Source organism: Lonchura striata, chromosome 13, assembly GCF_050655825.1.
Source record: "Lonchura striata isolate lonStrDom1 chromosome 13, ASM5065582v1, whole genome shotgun sequence".
Classification (NCBI taxonomy): Eukaryota; Metazoa; Chordata; class Aves; order Passeriformes; family Estrildidae; genus Lonchura; species Lonchura striata.
Window position 1 is genome coordinate 20,222,783 of NC_140715.1, and position 21,572 is coordinate 20,244,354.

Genomic DNA, 21,572 nt, shown 5'->3' on the forward strand with positions numbered 1-21,572 from the left:
AGCTGGCACAGCGGGCACAGGCTGACTCAACACCCCAGCTCAGGAGAGAACAAACTCACCACAGAGTTCACCCCTAAAGCTCTCTCACCTTGTCAGGGCAGCTGCTGGTACCACCATGAAATGTCTGAAAAATAATGCACATATCTAAAGTAAAAGAAGTCCCAGTCTGTGCGAAACACAAAATCTCAGAAAGTTTTTCCTGCACCAGCAAAGTCCCTGTAAGTGTTTCATATGATCCACAGATGAATTAGTTAGCAAATGATTGACATCTTACTGCTGTGATTTGCAATGAAAACCCATAAACTCTGTGCTAAATATTCAGTTTACAGATAAAATATCAATTTAAGCACAAATGATTTAAAAGAAAAAGGAGATACACAACACAGAAGAGGAATAACCACACAGTTCAATCAAAAATCTGTTCCAAATGGATTTCACGGGTCAGGGCTGAACCAGTGAACAGCCCTGCCCGAGCTGTCCCCGTCCTGCCACCCAAACCCAAGCCCAAGCCCAGACCCAAACCCAAACTAACACAGGGCTAAGGGGCCAGAGCCCAGCCCCACGCTCGCTGCTGCTGGAGGAGAGCTTTCATTCCATCCCCATCAGGCTCCCCAGGCTGCAGCTAATTATACAGGATTTATCTGTGCCAAAACACGGGGATTAGGCAAGGCAGGAAAAGCAGCTGAAACGTATTTGCAGGTTTTGTTTAATAAAAAGCTATAAAAGCCAGGGTTTGTACAGAAGGAAATCATTTCTGAAACATGTATCTAAAGGCAAGGGGAGGGGGTCAGCACTCAGGTTTTTCCTGTTTCCCATCCTTTCGTGCTGAGCTCGGGGTGCTGCTGCTGCTCCCAGGGCTGCAGCAATCTGCCAGCCCGTGCTCCCCCAGGTGTGGGGTCTGTGAGGAGCTCAGCCCCAGAGAGCGAGATCCAGCCCCTTACCCAGCCAGGGGGTGCAGCCCTATTGGCCAGCCCCATTGCCCAGCCCTGTTACCCAGCCCCATCCCATCCCATCCCATCCCATCCCATCCCATCCCATCCCATCCCATCCCATCCCATCCCATCCCATCCCATCCCTCGCTGGGCTCCCACTGCAGCAGCCCTGAGAAGGAGCTGAGAACACCACAGATCCTGTTTTGTTGGGGTTTTCTTACCCCTGCCTGAGAAAATCCTGCTACAAACATTTCCAAAACACAGCTTTTAATCCTGACCTTTCCATTTCCTCCCCTTAATTTGGCAAATACTGCTTTTACTCTTGTTTCTAAAAAGCCTCCTCAGACTCTTCCCCTCCACTTCGCTCTCGTGCAGTTTTCCCTGACATTAATTGGTTGTTGGACATGGATCCTGGTCTGACACACCCCAGGAGAGCCCAGCAGCCCCTCATCCCTGCTGTTTGTGACTCCTCTTCTCTGTGAGAGCTCTGCAATAAATCAGCCTCGTGACAGGAACGTTCTGCAGGTTGCACACGCACACGGAATTCAATTCCTCACCAACTCCTTCATCATATTTGCATTCCATCACCCGATTAAACAACTCCCCGTGTCCCCTCCCACCCTCCAGAGCTCAGCACTCCTCGGGAAGGCCCAGGGTGAGTGTCCAGCCCCAGCACAGCCCCCCTGCTCTCCATCCTAGCACAGGATCTCACAGTGATTCCTGTCCCTCCTGCTCTCCATCCCAGCACAGGATCTCACAGTGTCCCTGTCCCTCCTGCTCTCCATCCCAGCACAGGATCTCACAGTGTCCCTGTCCCTCCTGCTCTCCATCCCAGCACAGGATCACACAAATCTTCCTGTCCTGTTTTCAGCTCGTGCCAGAGGCTGTTGAAGAGATTTTGCAGGAAAAAGTTGCTTTCTATTTGGTCTTTCTATTTTTTGCTGCCAAGAGGGAAATACTGGGGCTAAGGAAGGTGAGAGGAAGGTGGAAGGAGCAGGAGCAGTCCCCAGGGAGTGCTGATCACAGCACAGCACACCTGCAGCATGAGCAGTGGGAAAACAGGGAGAGAAGAGAGAGCAGCTCTGTGGAGCAGCTGGGGGAGGCAGGACAGGGACAGGAACCTGAAGATCTGCACTGAGCTGAGGGACAGGATCCAGCAGAGCTCAGGGACAGGCAGCAGCAGAGCTGAGGGACAGGAACCAGCAGCAGAGCTGAGGGACAGGAACCAGCAGAGCTGAGGGACAGGAACCAGCAGAGCTCAGGGACAGGCAGCAGCAGCTCTGCACTGAGCTGAGGCACCACCACAGGCACAGCCCGGGCCAGGGCAGAGCCCCAGCGCTGTGTCACAGCATTCAGAGCACGGAGGGTGCCACCAGACAGCTCTGTCACCTCAGAGGTGTCACCAGAGGTGTTCCTGGGCTGTGCTACAGCTGCTCCTGTTTCACAGGGGCTGCTCAGCATGGGAATGGAGCCCGCGGGTGTCCAGCTCCCTGCAGGCTCCCCCAGCACTGGAACAGGACAGGAGGGGACACATCTCCCAGTCTGAGAGTCACCTGTCCCCCTCAGTGGGGCCTAGAGCAGTTTGGTGATTCGAGAGAACCGAGAGGCTGATTTTGGGTCAGAAAATGTGTGCTGTAAATAATGAAATACACAGCCTGCAGAGAAGGGCCCGAGCTGGAGCTCAGTGATGCAACAAAGATCTGAGAAGATACAGCTGCACAGTTGGCATGATAAAATTTTCAGTGCTGCGCTGGCATTTCTCAGCTCCTGGTAAAAATAGCACCACTGGGGTGGTACCAGGGATGGCAGAGCCTGGAGAAAGTTCCAGCCTTGCACAGGAATTAAAAATAAAACAGCCCACTGGGAGTGGGGATTGAAAACCACACGGGGAGAAATGAGGTTTATGTGTGTGAGAACAGCAACCAAATGCTGGGAAAAGCTCTGGGGGAGCAGGTCTGGAGCTGCTCGTGCTGGCACAGCCAGGGACAGGTCCCCGTGGGGCTGGGACAGGTCCCTGTGGGGCTGAGGGGTCTGTCAGGGGACAGGTCCCCGTGGGGCTGGGACAGGTCCCCGTGCGGCTGGGACAGGTCCCTGTGGGGCTGTGGGGTCTGTCAGGGGACAGGTCCCCGTGGGGCTGGGACAGGTCCCTGTGGGGCTGTGGGGTCTGGCAGGGGACAGGTCCCTGTGGGGCTGGGACAGGTCCCTGTGGGGCTGGGACAGGTCCCTGTGGGGCTGTGGGGTCTGGCAGGGGACAGGTCCCCGTGGGGCTGGGACAGGTCCCCGTGGGGCTGTGGGCACAGTCACAGCTCCCAGCACAGCCAGGGACTGCAGCACATCATCCAACAGCAGCTCCAGGCTCTGGGTTAAAGGATCAGAGATCCAACACCCGCTCCTGACAGAGCCCCTGCTAGGGCAGCACAAATACACTGAGCCAGAACTTTCCCAGAGTAGCAGAGGGACCTTGTGAGATTGTGATTTCACGTTCTTGGAAGCTTGTGAGGCTGCTGACATCCCCTCGAACCTCCCCCAGAAGCTGTGTAAATCTGTCATTGCCAGTGTGAGGCATGGCAAAGGCCACGGGAAAATCAGTGAGGGATGGAGCCCCCCAGAAAGCTGCCAGCAGCAGCTGCAGGCACTCGGGCCTCCATCCACCCACCCCAGCGGGTGCCAGGGCAGGGCCGCAGCCCTGGGGCTGCTCTGGGAGCACAGTCGGGATGGAACCTGCCCCGGGAGCAGCCAGCCCGGGACTCCCGTGCCAGGGCAGCCCCGGGGCACTGCACAGGGGGTACAACAACCCCGCTCAGCCACCCACCCTCGTGCCGTGCTCCCGGCTGGCCCTGCTCTCCAACAGCTCAAAATACTAAAAGAAAAATCTCTCATCCACATCCCAAGTTTATCCCACTTCGAGCTAAATCCCTTTTAAAATTACGCTCTTGGCACTTGCACCCCTCACACACCAGCAGCTGATTATCACAGCCACTGTTGCTGTTTATCCAATTTAAACATTTTGTTCTTTTAATCTTTCCCTCCGAGTTCCTCAAGCTCCTTAATCACTTCTGTTGTACGTCCCTGGCTCGTTGTCACCCACAGCTTGCTGGCATTTTGGTGCTCTTGATAATAACACTTGTAAGTTAATAGAGTCATGCCAAGAATGAATCTGCTCAAATCTACAGAAGCATTTTTAAGAGGCCAAAAAAAACCTGTAATCCATCTTCAAACAATATTGGAAATGCTGCACCCAGGTTTCTGCATTCCATTCTGCATATCTAAATAGTTGAAGGAAATTAATGACTTAATTATCTCAAAATTAAGGGGAATGGACCGGAAGACACCTCAAAGTCCATCTCGTCCCACCCCTGCCATGGCAGGGACACCTTCCACAGCCCAGGCTGCTCCGAGCCCTGCCCAGCCTGGCCCTGGGCACTGCCAGGGTGGGGAGTCCACAGCCCCAGCTGCAGCTCTTTGCTCCCCACCTGCCCCAGAATTCCACCTGAAAATATTTTTTTTTCCAGTTCTCTCCTTCTGCCTGGTGCCCAGAGCCCCAGAGGGCCCCCGGGGCTTGGCCAGGACATCCCAGTGAGGAGATTCCTCCCTGGAGAGGCTGGGCAGGAGCTCCTCCCTCGGCACAAGAGGCAGCCCTGCAGAAAGTCTCACTGGCACAGCTGCCAAAGCTCTCTGGTGGCCCCTTTCCAAAATCATTGCACTTCCCGTGAGTTCCAAAGCCATTCAACAGCTCTGTGCAGTGAGAGCTGCCCTCGAGGGAAGGCACACCTTGGCAGCAGCTGCTCACCCAAAAACCCCAGCACAAAACCCCAAAGCACAAAACCCCAAAGCACCAAACCCCAAAGCACCAAAGCCCCAAAGCACCAAAACCCCAAAGCACCAAACCCCAAAGCACCAAAACCCCAAAGCACCAAACCCCAAGCACAGATATTTTGCTCCTCACACCTCACTTCCCCTGCAGCTGAATCTGTTTCATCAAAGGCCCCAGAACATCCCATCCACCTTGGCCAAAACTCAGGGGTCACCCTGCAAAAATTGATTTCTCCCAGTTTCATCCTTGCTAAATTTTCCTTTCTCATGTATTTTAAGCCGCTTTGGTTAAAATTATTTCAGTTGTAGAGAAACAAATCTGCATTTCTAAAATTCTGTAATTACTGATTATTGACAGCTGAGTCCTGCTGTGGAGCAAATGCTGTTCTCCTGTCAGACAAAGAGACTTCACATAGCAAATCAATGGCTCAGTGGGACATTTAAAACCAAGCAAAATTGCCAGACAAAAAATAAACTAACCCAACATAAAAGGATTCCAGTCAGCCAACTACTTTATAACTGTGAGAATAAATTCTAGAATTTACCTGTTGCAAGGGAAATGTTTGGACATGCTTTTAGAGATCTACCATTAAACTGTTAAAGCCTGACTGGAACTTGGGGAACAGCTGAGCTAAAACTTTTTATCCCTTTCTTTGTAAAAAAAACCCAAAAAAACAAAAACCAGAATGAATAAATCAAATCAAAGCTGCACAGGACAGGCCAGCCTTCAGCTCAGCTGGCACCACGCTTTTTTTTTTTCCATCTTAAGGGCATCTCCAGCAGCTCCAGCCCTTTCCCGAGCACTGCCCTGTCACCGAGGGGTTTCTGCAGCTCTGCCCTCGCTCCATCCCCCGGGCACGGCTGCTCCTGTTGCCATTAACTGCACTCGAGGAGACGATTCTCATCTGCTCTGAGCTGTGTTACAAATTTTAATTTGCTCTGTTTATTTAATGAAACTCATTGAGACTTATCCTCGTTTTCTAGCGAGTGTCAAAAAGTTCCATTGAATTAAAATTAATGACCTTCACACCTACGGAAGGTTTTCTGGATCAGAGGATGGGATTTAACATTGCACAAGATACAAGTACAAAAGCAACACTCAATTAAATGAGGAAAAAATTCTGAAAAAGACCATCATTTCTATAGATAGATTCAACTTCTGCTTGAAGGGGAAAATATAGTCAGCAGAGGGAAAAAAATATGTCTCCTAATACTGGCTACACTCTGCAGTCATAAAAAAGTGTTTGTAGTTTAATTGCTTCCAGTAAATTTACTGAAATAACGTTCATTGCCTCTTTTTAATTTTCATTCTTAAGAATTAATATCACAATGGGAGCAACAGGAAGATTGGATATATCATCATTAAACAGGCCTTCTTAATATGTGGGATTTCAGACACGACAGGTTTTAGAAAGCAATGGCAAAATGAAATGATATTAAAAGTCTGACGAGGAGCATGACTAGTGAGCAAATGGCGGAGCACATCCGTGCCCCTGCCGGCCCAGCCCGCTCCTGGAATCCGTGTGCCCTTCCCAGGCTGGATGATTCCCAGGTAATGACCCAGCTCGGGATCCTTCCCAGGCAGCCTCTGGATCATTCCAGGTAATGACCCAGCTCGGGATCCTTCCCAGGCAGCCACTGGATGATTCCCAGGTCATGACCCAGCTCAGGAACCTTCCCAGTCAGCCTCTGGATGATTCCAGGTCATGACCCAGCTCGGGATCCTTCCCAGGCAGCCTCTGGATGATTCCCAGGTAATGACCCAGCTCGGGATCCTTCCCAGGCAGCCGCTGGATCATTCCAGGTCATGACCCAGCTCGGGATCCTTCCCAGGCAGCCACTGGATGATTCCAGATCATGACCCAGCTCGGGATCCTTCCCAGGCAGCCGCTGGATCATTCCCAGATCATGACCCAGCTCAGGAACCTTCCCAGGCAGCCGCTGGATCATTCCAGGTCATGACCCAGCTCGGGATCCTTCCCAGGCAGATGCTGGATGATTCCAGATCATGACCCAGCTCGGGAACCAGAAATCCTCTGAGCCGGGGCCAGCGCTGCCCGCCCATCCCGGACACAGCCCCAGGTACAAGAATTGACCCTTCCCAGGGCAGTTCCTGCTCCTTGCAGCCGTGGGAAGGCGTTCCCGACTGTGAAGGAGCCCTCCTGCACGGCTTCGCTGTGTTCTCGCATTTCCCGTGTGGCTTTGTAATGGAATCACACGTTTGTGCTTTAGGTGTGTCCGTGTTAAACCGATTCTGCTTCACAGGGAGATTACAGAATCCTTTATTGGAATTACTGTGGCAAAGCGGAACATGACAAATTGATGTGTGGGAGGTGAGTGTTCCTAATTCTCTAATTAGCACTTGAAAAAATTACTGGAAAGCCAAAAGACAAAAACAACAAAAGAAGCTCGCGACAAAAAGCCCAGCAAATGCAAGAGGCAGCTGAATGTCACATTCCAGGCGGCAGGAGCTGAGCTCCTCCTGCCACGCTCCGTGACCCTCCTCGTGGCTGGGAATTCCAGCCGCTGCCGATCCCCCGGAGCCAGGACCCGGCGTTCAGCACGGGCTCGCAGCTCTCCACACTGATGCTTCTCGGGCAGGAAAAGGCAAAACATCGCCCAAACCCCACTAATTTCCACATTCACCACGGCCCCATATCCCTGGTTCTTTTGGCGCTCACATTTTACTCTTTAAACGTTGCTGGAGAAAGTCGGTTTTCCTCCTGTCCGCCTGGTAATCTTCACAGCCTGTTGTGTTTTGCCAAGTTAATGGATATATTTTCACATTTATTTTGAAAAATGTATCTGCCAGAAATTCCTCCCGAAGCAGCTCTGTTTGTTCAGGTTTTTGTGTCCCCCAAGTTGCCCCCTCCCCTGTGCAGGGTGTGAAACACCTTTACCTACCCAGCCAGAGCCCAGCCGGGCTCATCCTGTGTCTGCAGGAGTCTTTGTTCTTTAAAAGTATGCAACTGACGTTTTGAATTAATCTAAAATTGAATTTACTTCCCTGAGGAAAAATAACCAAATTCTATCCGGATTTGGATTGAACATTTGAAAATACTCTGCTGATTGTGACTTCATTCAAAACTCGTGTTTTTTCTTTCTAAAACAAGCATTGTGTTGGGACATCTATCACATTGAAAGCAGTATCTCCACATGCCCCAGACCGATTTTTCCTCAGCCGGCCAAGCAAGGCCGGGTCCCCGGAGCGGGCGCCGGGCGGCACAAACCCCCCGGAGGCTGCGGCCGTGCCCGGGCATCCTCCGGAGCATCCTCGGAGCGCTGGGACCGCGGCTGCCCCGGAAAGCTCCGCAATGCACCGCCCAGACGGCTCTAAAGGGCTCTAAAAATAACCTTCTCTGCTATCCGAACAGCCTCGGAAATAGCCGTGCTGGAAAGAAACCCGCCTCAGAGCAAAGCTTCCCTGGGCCGAGGCTCCGGAGCCCTCCCAGCCCCGGTCCCTTCCCGGCAGGGCCCCGCGCTCCCGGTGCCGGCGCCTTCAATGGACTCGCTCGTTCCGCAATTAAGGTAATTGGGGCCTTTTTACGCTGAATAATTCAGAGGCATTTCTAAAGCTAAGCCATAGCTGCGGCTGAGCCCTGCTAGAGCTGCAGCCCTACACGAGGGTCTGATTCCACGGGTGATGGAAGGGAATATTCCAGAGCGCCGTTCCAAAGGGCCCCGGTGACATCCCAGCTGCTTTGGAGCGGGAATTGAGCAGAGTCCCGGCGCAGGGGCACAGAGGAAAAGGAAAAGGCAGGACCCAGCCGGGGTTCAGGTGTGATCCCCACTGCCGGGAGCTCGGTGGACCCGAGTGCTCCGGGCTCTGAGGAGCCCCGTGGGCACGGGGCACAGGGCTGGGCACTGTGCACCCTGTGCTCGGGTCTGAGCCAGCCCAGAGCCAGCATCGGCTGAAACACGTGCAGAGATTACTTCAGTGCCACTGAGGGAGCCCTGGCAGCTTTTATTCCAATTGTTCCAGGCAGCGTGATGACTGTTGGCACACTTGCCCAAGGAGAAATCCTTTGACACTGTTTTGGTGAAGACATTTAAATATTGTACTAATAGAACAACCACAGAAAAAGAGAGACAAAAAACAACCAGAAAGCAAAGCCCAGAGAGCCAAAGAGGAAAACTCCAGTTCTGGGTGTCCCTGCCCGTGGCTGCACAGGGGCACAGCAGGGGCTGCACCTCCTGAGGCACCATCGGGGTCTGCTCCCGCTCCAGGGCTGCAGGAGCCCGGGGGAGCCCCAAAGGGAGCCCGGGGGAACCCCAAAGGGAGCCCATAGGAACCCCAAAGGAGCACATAGGAACCCCAAAGGGAGCCCGGGGGAACCCCAAAGGGAGCCCATAGGAACCCCAAAGGGAGCCTGGGGGAACCCCAAAGGGAGCCCGGGGGAACCCCAAAGGGAGCCCATAGGAACCCCAAAGGAGCACATAGGAACCCCAAAGGGAGCCCATAGGAACCCCAAAAGAGCCCGGGGGAACCCCAAAGGGAGCCCAGGGGAACGCCAAAGGAGCACATAGGAACCCCAAAAGAGCCCGGGGGAACCCCAAAAGGAGCCCATAGGAACCCCAAAAGAGCCCGGGAGAACCCCAAAAAGAGCACCAAGGGAGCCCATGGATGGATGTGGGCCCAGCCTCCAGGCACTGCTCTGGGGCCGTTTCTGAGCCAGTGCTCAGTGGGACACGCTCCAAAGCCAGCACATCACCTCAACAATGGGGAAAGAATTCTGATCCGGTCTCAAGAGTGAGAAAGGCTACCTGGTGAAGATAAAAAACAAAGATTAAAAAAACACTCAGGGTGCTGACCCTATGGAGAAAGTGTTCCCAAATCTGATGCTTCCTTTGCTCTCCTCCAGCTCTATTTCCAAACTCAGTATTTTCTTCCTGAACATCCCACGTGAAATAAGCAGCAGTTGGATTTACTTGGATTTCAAATCCAGGTGGGCATGGTGGCCCACAGCAAAGCTGGAAGAGCTGGCACCAGCAGTCGGTTCTCTCTGTGCACAATGTCTGAAAGAAAAACCTTTATGAATGGGTTCCTTAAAGGCAGAAGCAAAAAATTCACATAAAATTCAATTAAAATAATTTAGCCTAATCTGCTGTTAAACTATTAAGACTTTGCAAAATCAGGGATAAAATTTACATAAAAATTAAATGAACCCATGTGCAATATTGAGCTTTTTCTGAATTACCAGTAATTTAATAGAATACGTTTAATGGTTTGTTATCAGTGTGATTGTTGTGGATCCCTTCAGCGCCAGGGAGGTAATCAGGGCCTTGCACCCCCCAAATCAATTATGCCATAAACCCCAACCTAATGAAGAGACGTTTTCATATTTTGGCTTATTTGAAGCTGCTTTATTTGCATGTTAATATAAACATGTGCAGCTCATTTCAGAAGCAGCTCGCATGCATAATTGCACAAGGTTCAGGGGGTGGGAGCTGCCTGGGGCTGAAGGCACAAGGGTCCTCCCAGGGAGGGCAGAGCATCCCCAGGTGTCTGCCAAGGGGCACAGTGATCCTCCAGGGAGGGCAGAGCATCCCCAGGTGTCTGCCAAGGGGCACAGTGATTCTCCCAGGGGACGCCCCAGCCCACTTTGGGGTGCCACCCTCGGAGCACAGCGAGGGGCAGGCTGCACCCCTCTGTCCTGGGGCTCCCTCGTGCTGCTGGAGCTGCTGGGCCTGGTCCTGGAGGGCTCCTGGGGGCTGGGACCTGGGCTGGGAGCTGCAGCCGTGGGGAAGGAGGTGCCCAGCTGTGGAGCTGGCACAACAAGCGTGGCCATAGGGAGGGCAGAGGTTGGCTCCAGCTCTGCCTCATTCTCCATCCTCAGCCCTGTCCAGGCTGACCCACGCCAGAGGCACAGAGAGGAAGAAACACCGAGCTGAAAAATCAGTGACAGCTGTTAGCAAGAATAAAAGAATAAACAATGCAATGGGTATTATTCAACAGACCATTAATGCTACAAAGACATAAAATAGGCACATGGGAGTTGTACCTATAATCATATTTTTTTAAAAAGGGTAGGGTCAGAATAAAATGCATGACCAGGAATATTCTGCTAGTTAAGAGAATTACGTGTTACACAATGGAAGAACTCAATAATAAAAAGGGGAATAATTACAGTTATTTTGGAACAATGAGAATTCTGGGAAGAGAAATCTGATCTATTTTTTCTTCATTTGAAGCACAAAGTCCAGTTGCTTTCAGACTAGGCTAACTTCACACATTTGTTTTCCATGTCTAAGAGTCTTTCAGACTGGGAAAAAGGCAAAAGAAAAACGACCCCGCCAACCAATTTATATTTGTAACCATTTCTGCTTGAGAAATAAGGATTAGTCAGGCCAGTGTGGGAGTCAGTCACAGGCAAGGCTGAAGGTTTTTGTTTTCCTCCTTTCCCCGAGGCAGCAGCAATGGTGCCAATCCAACCCAGCCCGTGCCCGAGCCAGGCACGGCAGGAGGATGAAGGATGGATCAAGCTCTCATCACAGGGAGCTGCCAGCTCATGCCTGGCCCTGCTGGTGTCTCCTGCCAGCCCAGCCCTCGTGTCCCCCTGGGTGTCCTGCACCAATGGCCACACTCCCTAGGAAGGAGAATGAGCTCCCTGCTCACCTGGACACAGACAGCAGCCAGAGCAGAGCAAAGCCTGCCCTGGACAAGGGCAGCCCGGGGAGGGACTGGCCAGGGATGTCTGGTACCCGCAGGGATAACTCAGCCTGGCCAGGGATGTCTGGTACCAGCAGGGATAACTCAGCCTGGCCAGAAATGCTCTGGTACCAGCAGGGACAACTGTAAGTGACCCCTCAGCCTGGCCAGAAATGCTCTGGTACCAGCAGGGACAACTGTAAGTGACCCCTCAGCCTGGCCAGAAATGCTCTGATAACAGCAGGGATAACTGCAAGGGACCCTCAGCCTGGCCAGGGCTGCTGATAACAGCAGGGATAACTCAGCCTGGCCAGAAATGCTCTGATAACAGCAGGATAACTCAGCCTGGCCAGAAATGCTCTGATAACAGCAGGGATAACTCAGCCTGGCCAGGATTGCTCTGATAAAACCAGCAGATAACTGCAAGGGCCCCTCAGCCTCCTCCTCTGTCCCTGGCTCCTCCTGCCCTTTGTTGTCTGCTCCACGCTCACAGAACCTCTCCTCGGGTTTCATTACCAAATCCAATAACAGTGTTCTCTTCCAGACCAGGGTATGCTGCTCTCCACCTGAAAAAAATCCCGGCATTGTATTTCTCATAATAAGTTTTAATTGGATTTTAGCTCTCTGCCTTTTATACTCCATCTTAGGCTTTATTTGGCTTAATTACAAATCCATAGTTATTTGTTATGTGGCTCTGGTTTGATATTTTGCACTGACAATTACATTTTTATTCGAAGAAAAAAAATGTATTAGGAAAAAATAGCAAGAGACGGGCTCTTTGTATGAGCTGATTAATTGAATTCTAGTTTTATGTGCATTTATGATGAATGATTGTGTGCCAAAAAGTGACTTGGATATTAGATCAGAGTACACTTATTCATTTTAATTGGTTTGCACAAAGTGCAAGAGGCTGTAATAATAGATCAGCCCTGAGAACACAACAGTAATGGAGGCCCCCAGTGCCCTGACTCTGATGGCTCCTGAAACTCTGCCCCTGAGCCTTTAAAATCTTTTTCTGTGGAAGAGCAGTGAGATGGACAGTGAAGCTCTGGCACTTCCATGCCAGGGAAGCAGAAGAGAGGCTCACTCTGCTCTGCTTGCCTCTTTTGAGAGCTGCAATTTGGTTTGAATTATTCATAACACTCATTAACAAAAAAGGTGCTGTATGGTTTTGCAGAAAAATAGAGAAGCCACTGGAATTCGAGATGGTATCTCAGTGCCACAACACCTTTCTGGGAACACTGCTCAGATAGACAGAAAATGGAATAATAATAATGCAAGTGAGCACCGTGCCATGGGTACTGACCATGGGCTGCTCCAGGATGGGTGTGGGGGCAGCAGTGCTGCTGCAGGAGCTGCAGGAGCTGTTCCTGCAGCACAGGGATGGGTGTGGGTGTGCACACAGCAGTGCTGCTGCAGGAGCTGTTCCTGTGCTGCCCTCCCTGGGCAGCTGTTCCAGGGCCTGCCACCCTCCATGGGAAGGAAGTTCTTTGTGCTGAGGTGGAACTCGCTGCGTTTGAGTTTATTGCTCCGTGTCCTGTCACTGGCACCACTGAGCAGGGCCTGGCACCAGCTCTGCCAGCCCTTGGAGATGCTTCCATGGATGGATGGGATCCCTCCCAGCCTCCATGGGACAGGCTCCTGCAGAAGGGACCCATGGGAGCATTTCCAGCCCTGGCACGACGGGCACCAAGGAACCCAGCCTGACAAACCACACCACGCCTCGCTGAAGGACACAAATCTCACTGCTCGCTTTCCTCCCCAGCTCCATCAAACCCAGGTTGCCAAGAACTGAGGCTGTTCAGTCACCCCGTTTTTATGGTGACACATCAAATTAGATGAAACTGGGCAAGAACAAATAGCTGCACACGAGCACACCAGGCTGCTGCTCTGAACCGAGCCTCAGGGAGGAAAAAAACGCCAAGTCCTGCTTTTGGAGAATGAGCTTTGCAATGACAGAAAATTTGGTAATTTATTACCACAGAGTGATTCAATTCCAAAAGAAAAAGCATATTTTAAAAAAAATCTTACTTTGTTCTAACAGCCTGTGGGAAGAGCAACCCAGGCCTTCCATGTGCATTTAGCCTTCCATGTGCATTTAGCCTTCCATGTGCATTTAGCCTTCCCTCCAGCCAGCAGTTTGTTACATCAGGCCTTCATTCCCAATCAATATTCCTAGTTACTCCTTTGGCCTGTGCTTATTGACCACTGCTCTCCTCACATCTCTCTTACTTGAAACAAAAGATAGTTCATGATTAATGAAATTGTGGGAGGAAAAGCAAATTTGGTACTCTGAGCTTGGCAAAACAAAGGACAATCATTGTAAGCCAGAAAAAGAAATCTAGACTTTTCCCCTGGAGACCCCTGGGCCAAAACCCAGCGAGGACCACTCTACAAGCTGCACGTCTGCAAGCCCTTGTAAGCTGGGATTTTGTGGGGGTTTTCAAGCTTAACAAACAGCTCTGGAAGGGGAATTTGGTGTCACAAGCACTGACCTAGATCATAGCAAATTTACTATGCAGAAAAATAAACTGTAGACTCTGATTAGGCAGGGCCGTGGTGACTGTTTGATTGCACTGACACCGCTGGGACCGCAGCGGCACGAGGAGCTCACGGAAACCCCGTGAGGGCAGCGACAGGAGCGGGGGAGCCGGGCTGTGCCCCCAAATCCGCGGGGACACGAGGCAGGGCTGGCCAGACCCTCCCCAAATCCACGGGGACACGAGGCAGGGACAACCAGACCCTCCCAAATACCCAGGACACGAGGCAGGGCTGGCCAGACCCCTCCAAATCCGCGGGGACACGAGGCAGGGCTGGCCAGACCCCTCCAAATCCGCGGGGACACGAGGCAGGGACAACCAGACCCTCCCCAAATCCGCGGGGACACGAGGCAGGGACAACCAGATCCTCCCCAAACACCTGAGACACGAGGCAGGGCTGGCTAGACCCCCCCAAATCCGCGGGGACACGAGGCAGGGACAACCAGACCCTCCCCAAATCCGCGGGGACATGAGGCAGGGCTGGCCAGACCCCTCCAAATCCGCAGGGACATGAGGCAGGGACAACCAGACCCTCCCCAAATCCGCGGGGACACGAGGCAGGGCTGGCCAGACCCTCTGTGGCACACACATTTCCAAAGCCCCCCCAGACTCTCCCTGGCACACACATTTCCAAAGCCACCCCACACCCGCCGTGGCCCCTCTGCCCTGGCGCTGCCTCCTCGGCCTCAGCGGGCAGAGCGGGGCCCAGCCCGGCCCTGTGCTCTCCTCCATTTCTGCAGGCGTCCCCAGGATGGGGGGCACACAGCAAACCCCTCCTGCTGCTGCAGCTGCAGGACCGGCCGTGCCACTGGTACTGCCAGCCCCATGCCCACCCTGCCCACCCTGCCAGCCCCGTGCCCACCCTGCCAGGCAGCACCAGGGCATGGCTGCAGCAGCTGACAGAGGCTGCAGCATCTCCCATTCATGACAAATTCTGTTTTTCTGCCTCGGGAGAGGTTTCAGGTTGCAGCCACAGAGGGGCCGTGCCCATGGGGAACCGAGGGAAGCCCAGCGCCAGCCCCCCGGAGTTAACGTGGGATTTTCCTGTCCCCACAGAGCAGGCTGGACAGCACCCGTGCCCAGGCAGGCTGCATTCCTGCACGTGCAGGCACAGGTTTGTGCCACTCACAGCACAAATAAGAGGCTTCCACAGCAGAACTGACAGAGGGACAAAGGAAGAACAAAGGCTGGACTCGGGCAAGGACAGACACTGCCAAGCAGACAGGAACCAGGACAGTCTGAGGTCACATTCTAATTTATATTCAGAAACAGCTTCCAGTTTCAGCCTCAGGATCAACTGTTATTTTTCCCACCTATTATCTTCCTAAATGTCCTTGTGCTGAGAGGAAGCGACCGTGACTCGTGTCTGTCCTTGGAGAGATGCTCCAAGGACTGAGGGGCTGCAGCCCTGTGCAGGCTGTGCCAAGGGGCAGATAACACAAGGGGCAGGTCCTGGCAGGGAACAGGAGCTCTCCCAGCTCCAGGGAAGCTGCTCAGGGCTCCGAGCAGGGGACACACAGCACACACTGCTCTCCACACTGCTGCTGCACAGCAGAGCCCACTCAGCTGCTCCCTCTGCATTCAGGGCAGAATATGCTCCACACCCTCAGAATCTGCAAGTTTATAGTTAGATAAAGGGGAATTTTTGCCTAATTAGCATGCCTGGTGCTTAAAGACAATGGGATTGTTGTGACTGTTTGTAAAATCCCTGTTTAAACTCTCCAGAGTGTTTAGCTTCAAGAAAATTACTTGGGTAATTCTGTGCATCTTGACCCTTCCAAAATTACAATAAAATTAATTTCAAAATGAAACTATTTTGAATTACTTTAATGCTTCATCTGAAGCCCAAATTATTTCCTTCTCAGGGAGGTTTTGGGGCTATTCACTAATGAAGCAACTTCTGAACTGAAGAAGTTTTCCAGCTCATGGCTAAGCTGCTGCTGCCTGTCATGGAAGCAGCAGCATCTCACAAATTGACTGCTTCTGAGAGCCCGGCTGTTCTCGCCTGGCCGTGCTCTGCCCACAGCTGTGATGCTCCTGTCACAGAAACACAAACCCCTCTAATGGCCCTGTCGCTGCGAGGGGACCTGCAGAGAGCCAGGGCTGGCAGCTGGCAGCGCTGCCCGCACGGGGCTGGCAGGAGCCAGGGCTGGAAGGCTCAGGAGCCACGGGAACATTCCGAAGTGATGCTCCCACTTGCTTTGAGCTCTCACACAGCAGCTGCTTCCTCTGCCCGCCCGAGCTCGCGGTGCAGCACAGACATTTGCACTGCTGGCAGTGCCAGGCTAAGCTGCTCAGGTTGCCAGGGAGATGCATCGGTGCCCCCGGCGGATGGACGGCTCCAGCCCACATGAGAATTTCTGTCCTTCAGGGAAAGGCTGCCCGGCCCCGGGCAGCGATGGAGCCCATCCCTGCAGGGCTTGAGCAGACACGTGCATGGGGCATCTGGGGACGTGGATTGATGGGGCCCTGGCGGTGATGGAGGCACTTGGACTCAGTGGAGGTAGAGGGATTCCCACCCAAACCATTCTGTGGTTCCACAGCACCTGTACCCACGGATAACCCACGGCACGTCAGACACAGGGGTGGCTGCAGGAGGGCTGCTGGATGCTGCAGAAGCAGGTCCTGGGGAATGAGGCTGTTCTTGGGAATGAGGCTGTTCTTTGGGAATGAGGCTGTTCTTAGGAATGAAGCTGTTCTTAGGAATGAGGCTGTTCTTTGGGAATGAGGCTGTTCCCAGGAAGAGCTGGAGCACAGCTTTACCTTGGAGTGCTCCTGGAAACGCCGCCCGCGGTAATGAGCGGCGGCAGGAGGCAAATTGGGAGCGAGCCCACGGATTACAAATGTAAAACTGAGGCCCCTGCTCTTAACAGCAGCGGGAGTGTTTCTGAAAGAGATAAACGATCCTGATGGGAGAAGCTGAGCAGAATGAACGAGGGAGGGAAATCTCCGTGCTTTGATAATTGGCAAAGGACTGGCCAGCCACAGGAGCAGCAACACCTGTGCAGCCCTACCTGCTGCCCGTGGGGACTAACACCCACCTGTTCTCCGTGGTAGCCTGCCAAAATGCAGGCCATGTTTCTTCCTTTAGCAGATTTGACAAAGCAATAACACCCCCTGCGATGAACCCTTCCCCGTGCGGCTGGTGACAGCCCAGCCCCGAGTGAGCTGGGAGCAGGGATGCGATCATTGATCGTTGATCATTGATCATCGATCATCGACCCCGCACGGAGCGCGGCGCTTGCTGAGGGTTGATGCTCCCTGCGCAGCCCTCCCAGCGGGCACGGGTGGTGATTTATCTCCGTTTGCTGCCGGAGCGCTCAGGCCTCGAGCCGCGGCCCCGCTGCCCAGCCCTGGGGTGGGATGGAGCCGCTGTCCCCGTCCCAGCCCTGGGGTGGGATGCTGGGATGGAGCCGCTGTCCCCGTCCCAGCCCTGGGGTGGGATGGAGCTGCTGTCCCCGTCCCAGCCCTGGGGTGGGATGGAGCCGCTGTCCCCGGCCCGGCCCTGGGGTGGGATGCTGGCATGGAGCCGCTGTCCCCGTCCCAGCCCTGGGGTGGGATGCTGGCATGGAGCCGCTGTCCCCATCCCAGCCCTGGGGTGGGATGCTGGCATGGAGCCGCTGTCCCTGTCCTGGCCAGGGGCTCACGGACAGTGCCTGCGGCAGCTGCTCCGTTTAACCAAAGCCGATCAAATGTGCATTTCCATCTCATTGCCAGCCGGCCTTGGCAGGCAGCAGATCCAGCCAAACACCGCCAAATCCACACAGATCCCCAGTGGACACACGTCCTAAAACCTCAGAACTGGGACCAGCCCGGGCAGGCAGGTGTTCTGGAAAGCAACACTTCTCTTACTGAGCCATCCCTCAGGTGTGCTGGGTTTTTCCTGCTGAATAATGTGTATTCTCTGGAATTTGTATTGCTATTTGCTTGACTGAAAAACAAGAATTTCCATTTCTGAGAGGAAAAGCCCGAGGTATGATCTGGGAGTAGCTCTTGCTAAATTCATGTGAAATGAAATAAGGCCCTTCATCTTCAGATGCATTTGAAAACCCCAATGCAATTCCTTTGCATCTCTGATAAGAGAGCTCTGAAAGTAACATCCAGTGTTTGTTTTTCAAATAAACCAATGCAGATTTAATGATAGCCTCTATCTACCTTGCCTTACATTCCCGATCTCAATTTTGAAATACTCCAGGTATTGCAAGCATCAGCTCCTTCCCAAAAATACATCCTTATCTTTTTCTCTACACAGGAAAGCATTTATCACTTCTCCCCTTTTGTAGGAGTGTCAGCATTTGTGTGCTAACGCCTTTCTGGTACTTTGTCATGTACTCAGCCAGGGAGATTATCTGGGAGGCTTTAGCAGGCAGCAAACACACACAGAAGGAAGCATATGGTGCTCTGTTTAGAGAGGCAATGCCAGTCCCATCACTGCCGAGGTCCCAGAAAATGCATCTCAGATGCAAATTTGTTTCATGAAAGCAGGGGGAAAAATAACAGTCATATTTCTGAGGAAATAGGGTGAAAAAATATTAACTCTGAGCAGACTGAGCAGCACTGGCAGGGCTGCCAGTCAGTTTTTCAGTAGTCAGTACAGTTTTTTCCCCTGTGAGAAATCCTACCTGTGTTTTTCTTCTACCTCAGCTTCTGACAGCCGAGACTGCACACTGGGGAATTAATTCTGAAATTGGAAATCCCAGAAGATGAAAATAAGCAAATTTCAGAGCAGTTATATGAACATATGCCATGAAGGAAATGTTTGCTTTGCTTGCCCCCACTCAAATCCCAGGGATTCTTTCCCTGAGCCTCCCAAAGGAGTTTAACAGCAATAACCTTGCACTGAGAGCTGAGGGCAGCAGGAAAGGATGCTGCCTCCCTGCTGCCTCCCTGCCCTCGGTGGGGGTGAGAATATTCTGTCACAGCCACGCCACTGCCAGAGCCAGCTCCCAGAGAGCACATCCTCGGAGGCAGGAACGAGGCAATTGGATTTTGGGCAGCTCTCACTGCCCATTATGGCACACTTTTGTTGGAAGCTCAGGCTCCTGTGCTGCAGAGTCTGTCAGCACCATGCCTGAAGCACAGATCTCCCAGCTCCTGCCTGGAGCCCAAAACCCAGGTCAGGGAGGTGTCAAGCAGCTCAGAGGCCTTCAGGCACCGGGGAAATCCCAGTGGGACAATCCCAGCGGGGCAATCCCACCAGGGCAATCCCAGCGGGACAATCCCAGCGGGGCAATCCCACCAGGACAATCCCACCAGGACAATCCCACCGGGGCAATACCAAGTGGGACAATCCCACCAGGACAATCCCAGCAGGACAATTCCAGCGGGGCAATCCCACCAGGGCAATCCCAGCGGGACAATCCCAGCGGGGCAATCCCACCAGGACAATCCCACCAGGACAATCCCACCAGGGCAATACCAAGTGGGACAATCCCACCAGGACAATCCCAGCAGGACAATCCCACCAGGGCAATCCCAGTGGGACAATCCCACCAGGACAATCCCACCAGGGCAATCCCACCTGGGCAATCCCACCAGGGCAATCCCACCGGGGCAATCCCAAGTGGGACAATCCCACCAGGACAATCCCAGCAGGGCAATCCCAGTGGGACAATCCCAGCGGGGCAATCCCAGCGGGACAATCCCACTAGGGCAATCCCACCAGGACAATCCCACCGGGGCAATCCCAAGTGGGACAATCCCACCAGGACAATCCCACCAGGGCAATCCCAGTGGGACAATCCCACCAGGGCAATCCCACCGGGGCAATCCCACCGGGGCAATCCCAGCAGGACAATCCCAGTGGGGAAATCCCAGCAGGGCAATCCCAAGTGGGACAATCCCACCAGGACAATCCCACCGGGGCAATCCCAGCAGGACTCCGCAGCAGCGGGATCGGTGATGTCCCTGAAGCTGGGGGGCTTAGGGAGCACAGCAGGAACGTCCCCCCAGCTGGCTGCAGCTGAAGAGGCAGGCACTGCTGCAGAGCCAGAGGGGCTCGGGCAGCACCCAGCTGGGCAGGGCAGGGGCTGTGCCCAGCCCCTGGATCACCCCACACATCCCAGCACAGAGCCCACGTTCTGCCAGCCCACAGCTGTGGTTCTGCAGCACCCAGCTGGGCAGGGCAGGGGCTGTGCCCAGCCCCTGCATCACCCCACACATCCCAGCTCACAGCCCACGTTCTGCCAGCCCCACAGCTGGTCCCACCTTGGGCACCCCCAGGCTTTCCCTGGCACGGGCTCCTTGCCCCGCCAGTGTCCCGGGTGGGCACACACAGCTCTGCCCCCCCTGCTGCATGAGGATAATTAATGTCCCTGGGCAAAGGCAAAACAAAACACAGCACAGAACACTTGCTCTGCTTTCTTGGGAGATGTGACAGAAGAAAACAAGCTCCCAATCCCCCTGTTATTTTGCATCTTTATGCAATCATAAAAAGCCATTTTTCCTTGCTTTGTTTGCTGGTTTACTACCAAGGCCCCCTCAGATTTTATTCCGACATGAATATTAATTGAAATATCATTGATATTGTGAACAAAATGAAAAAATATCTCAAGGCTGTTACGAATCCTAGTTTTCCTGGCAGAACAGTCTGGCCTTTTTAAGAAAAAACACCCAGCTATTATGCCTATATTAACTGGTGCTTTACAAAATCAATACAAAAGCACAGTCCGTGCATGAACGGTTTCCACTGGACTCAGCTCTGCCTCTTCTCCCAGCTGGTGCCACAAGGACCTGCCTAAGCAGCCTTTGCCCTGCAGGCTCGTGCCCAGCTCGGTGCCCACAGCCCCTCAAGGCTCCTGAGGAGATGCTGGGTGCACAAAGCCTGTGCCCAGAGCACGTGTGACATCGGGTGCCACTGCTGTTCCCCACCCTCTGGAAAACTGCCCTCAGGAGCCACTGAAATGCTCAAAGCCTCTCCCAAAACAAGTGGCAAAACCAGACTTCAAAGACCTTCAGGAGTACAGAATTTTACCTCTGAAAAAAACCCCCATTTTTGCCGTAATATACCAGTTTCTGTCCCTTCTTTGTCCAGGTCTGGCCTGGTGGTCAGAGCCCATGCACTCCAACATTGCCAGAAGAACGGGACTCTGAGAGCAGAAATTATTTCTGTTCTCTTCCAGACGCACAGAATTCTTTTGCAATCCCCGTGGGTTGAGCTTCTGTGGCACAAGCAGAGCTTTACAGACCTGAGGGGAAGAGTGGCTCAGCCCATGGCCCTCCCTGCATTTGCTGCCCTGGTCTGATCTTGCCCAAAAGGTGCCACGGGCTCTGGGTATGGGCTGGCACCTGGATGTGAACGCCCAGGGAAGCAGAGGGAGATGCAGGGTTTGAAATGGGGCTGCAGCAGCAGGGATGAGGAGCCGAGGAGCAGCGGCTGCCCAGGGGCACCCCAGGGTCCCCCGCCAGCCTCAGCAGCCCCAGGGGCACCCCAGGGGCCAGCAGATGCTGTAAGGACCCTGAGAAAATCAGCATTTCTGTTAAAATGTCCCAATAGCTTCTGCTGCTGAGAGCTTTTGCTATTGCACAGAACTGTAAAACACTTCTTGGTTCTCCTTCAGAGATTGTTCCTTGGCCATGGGGAGGTTAAGCACTGGCAATGGAAGGACTTTGGGAGTAGCTGCTGGGAGCATCTCATGG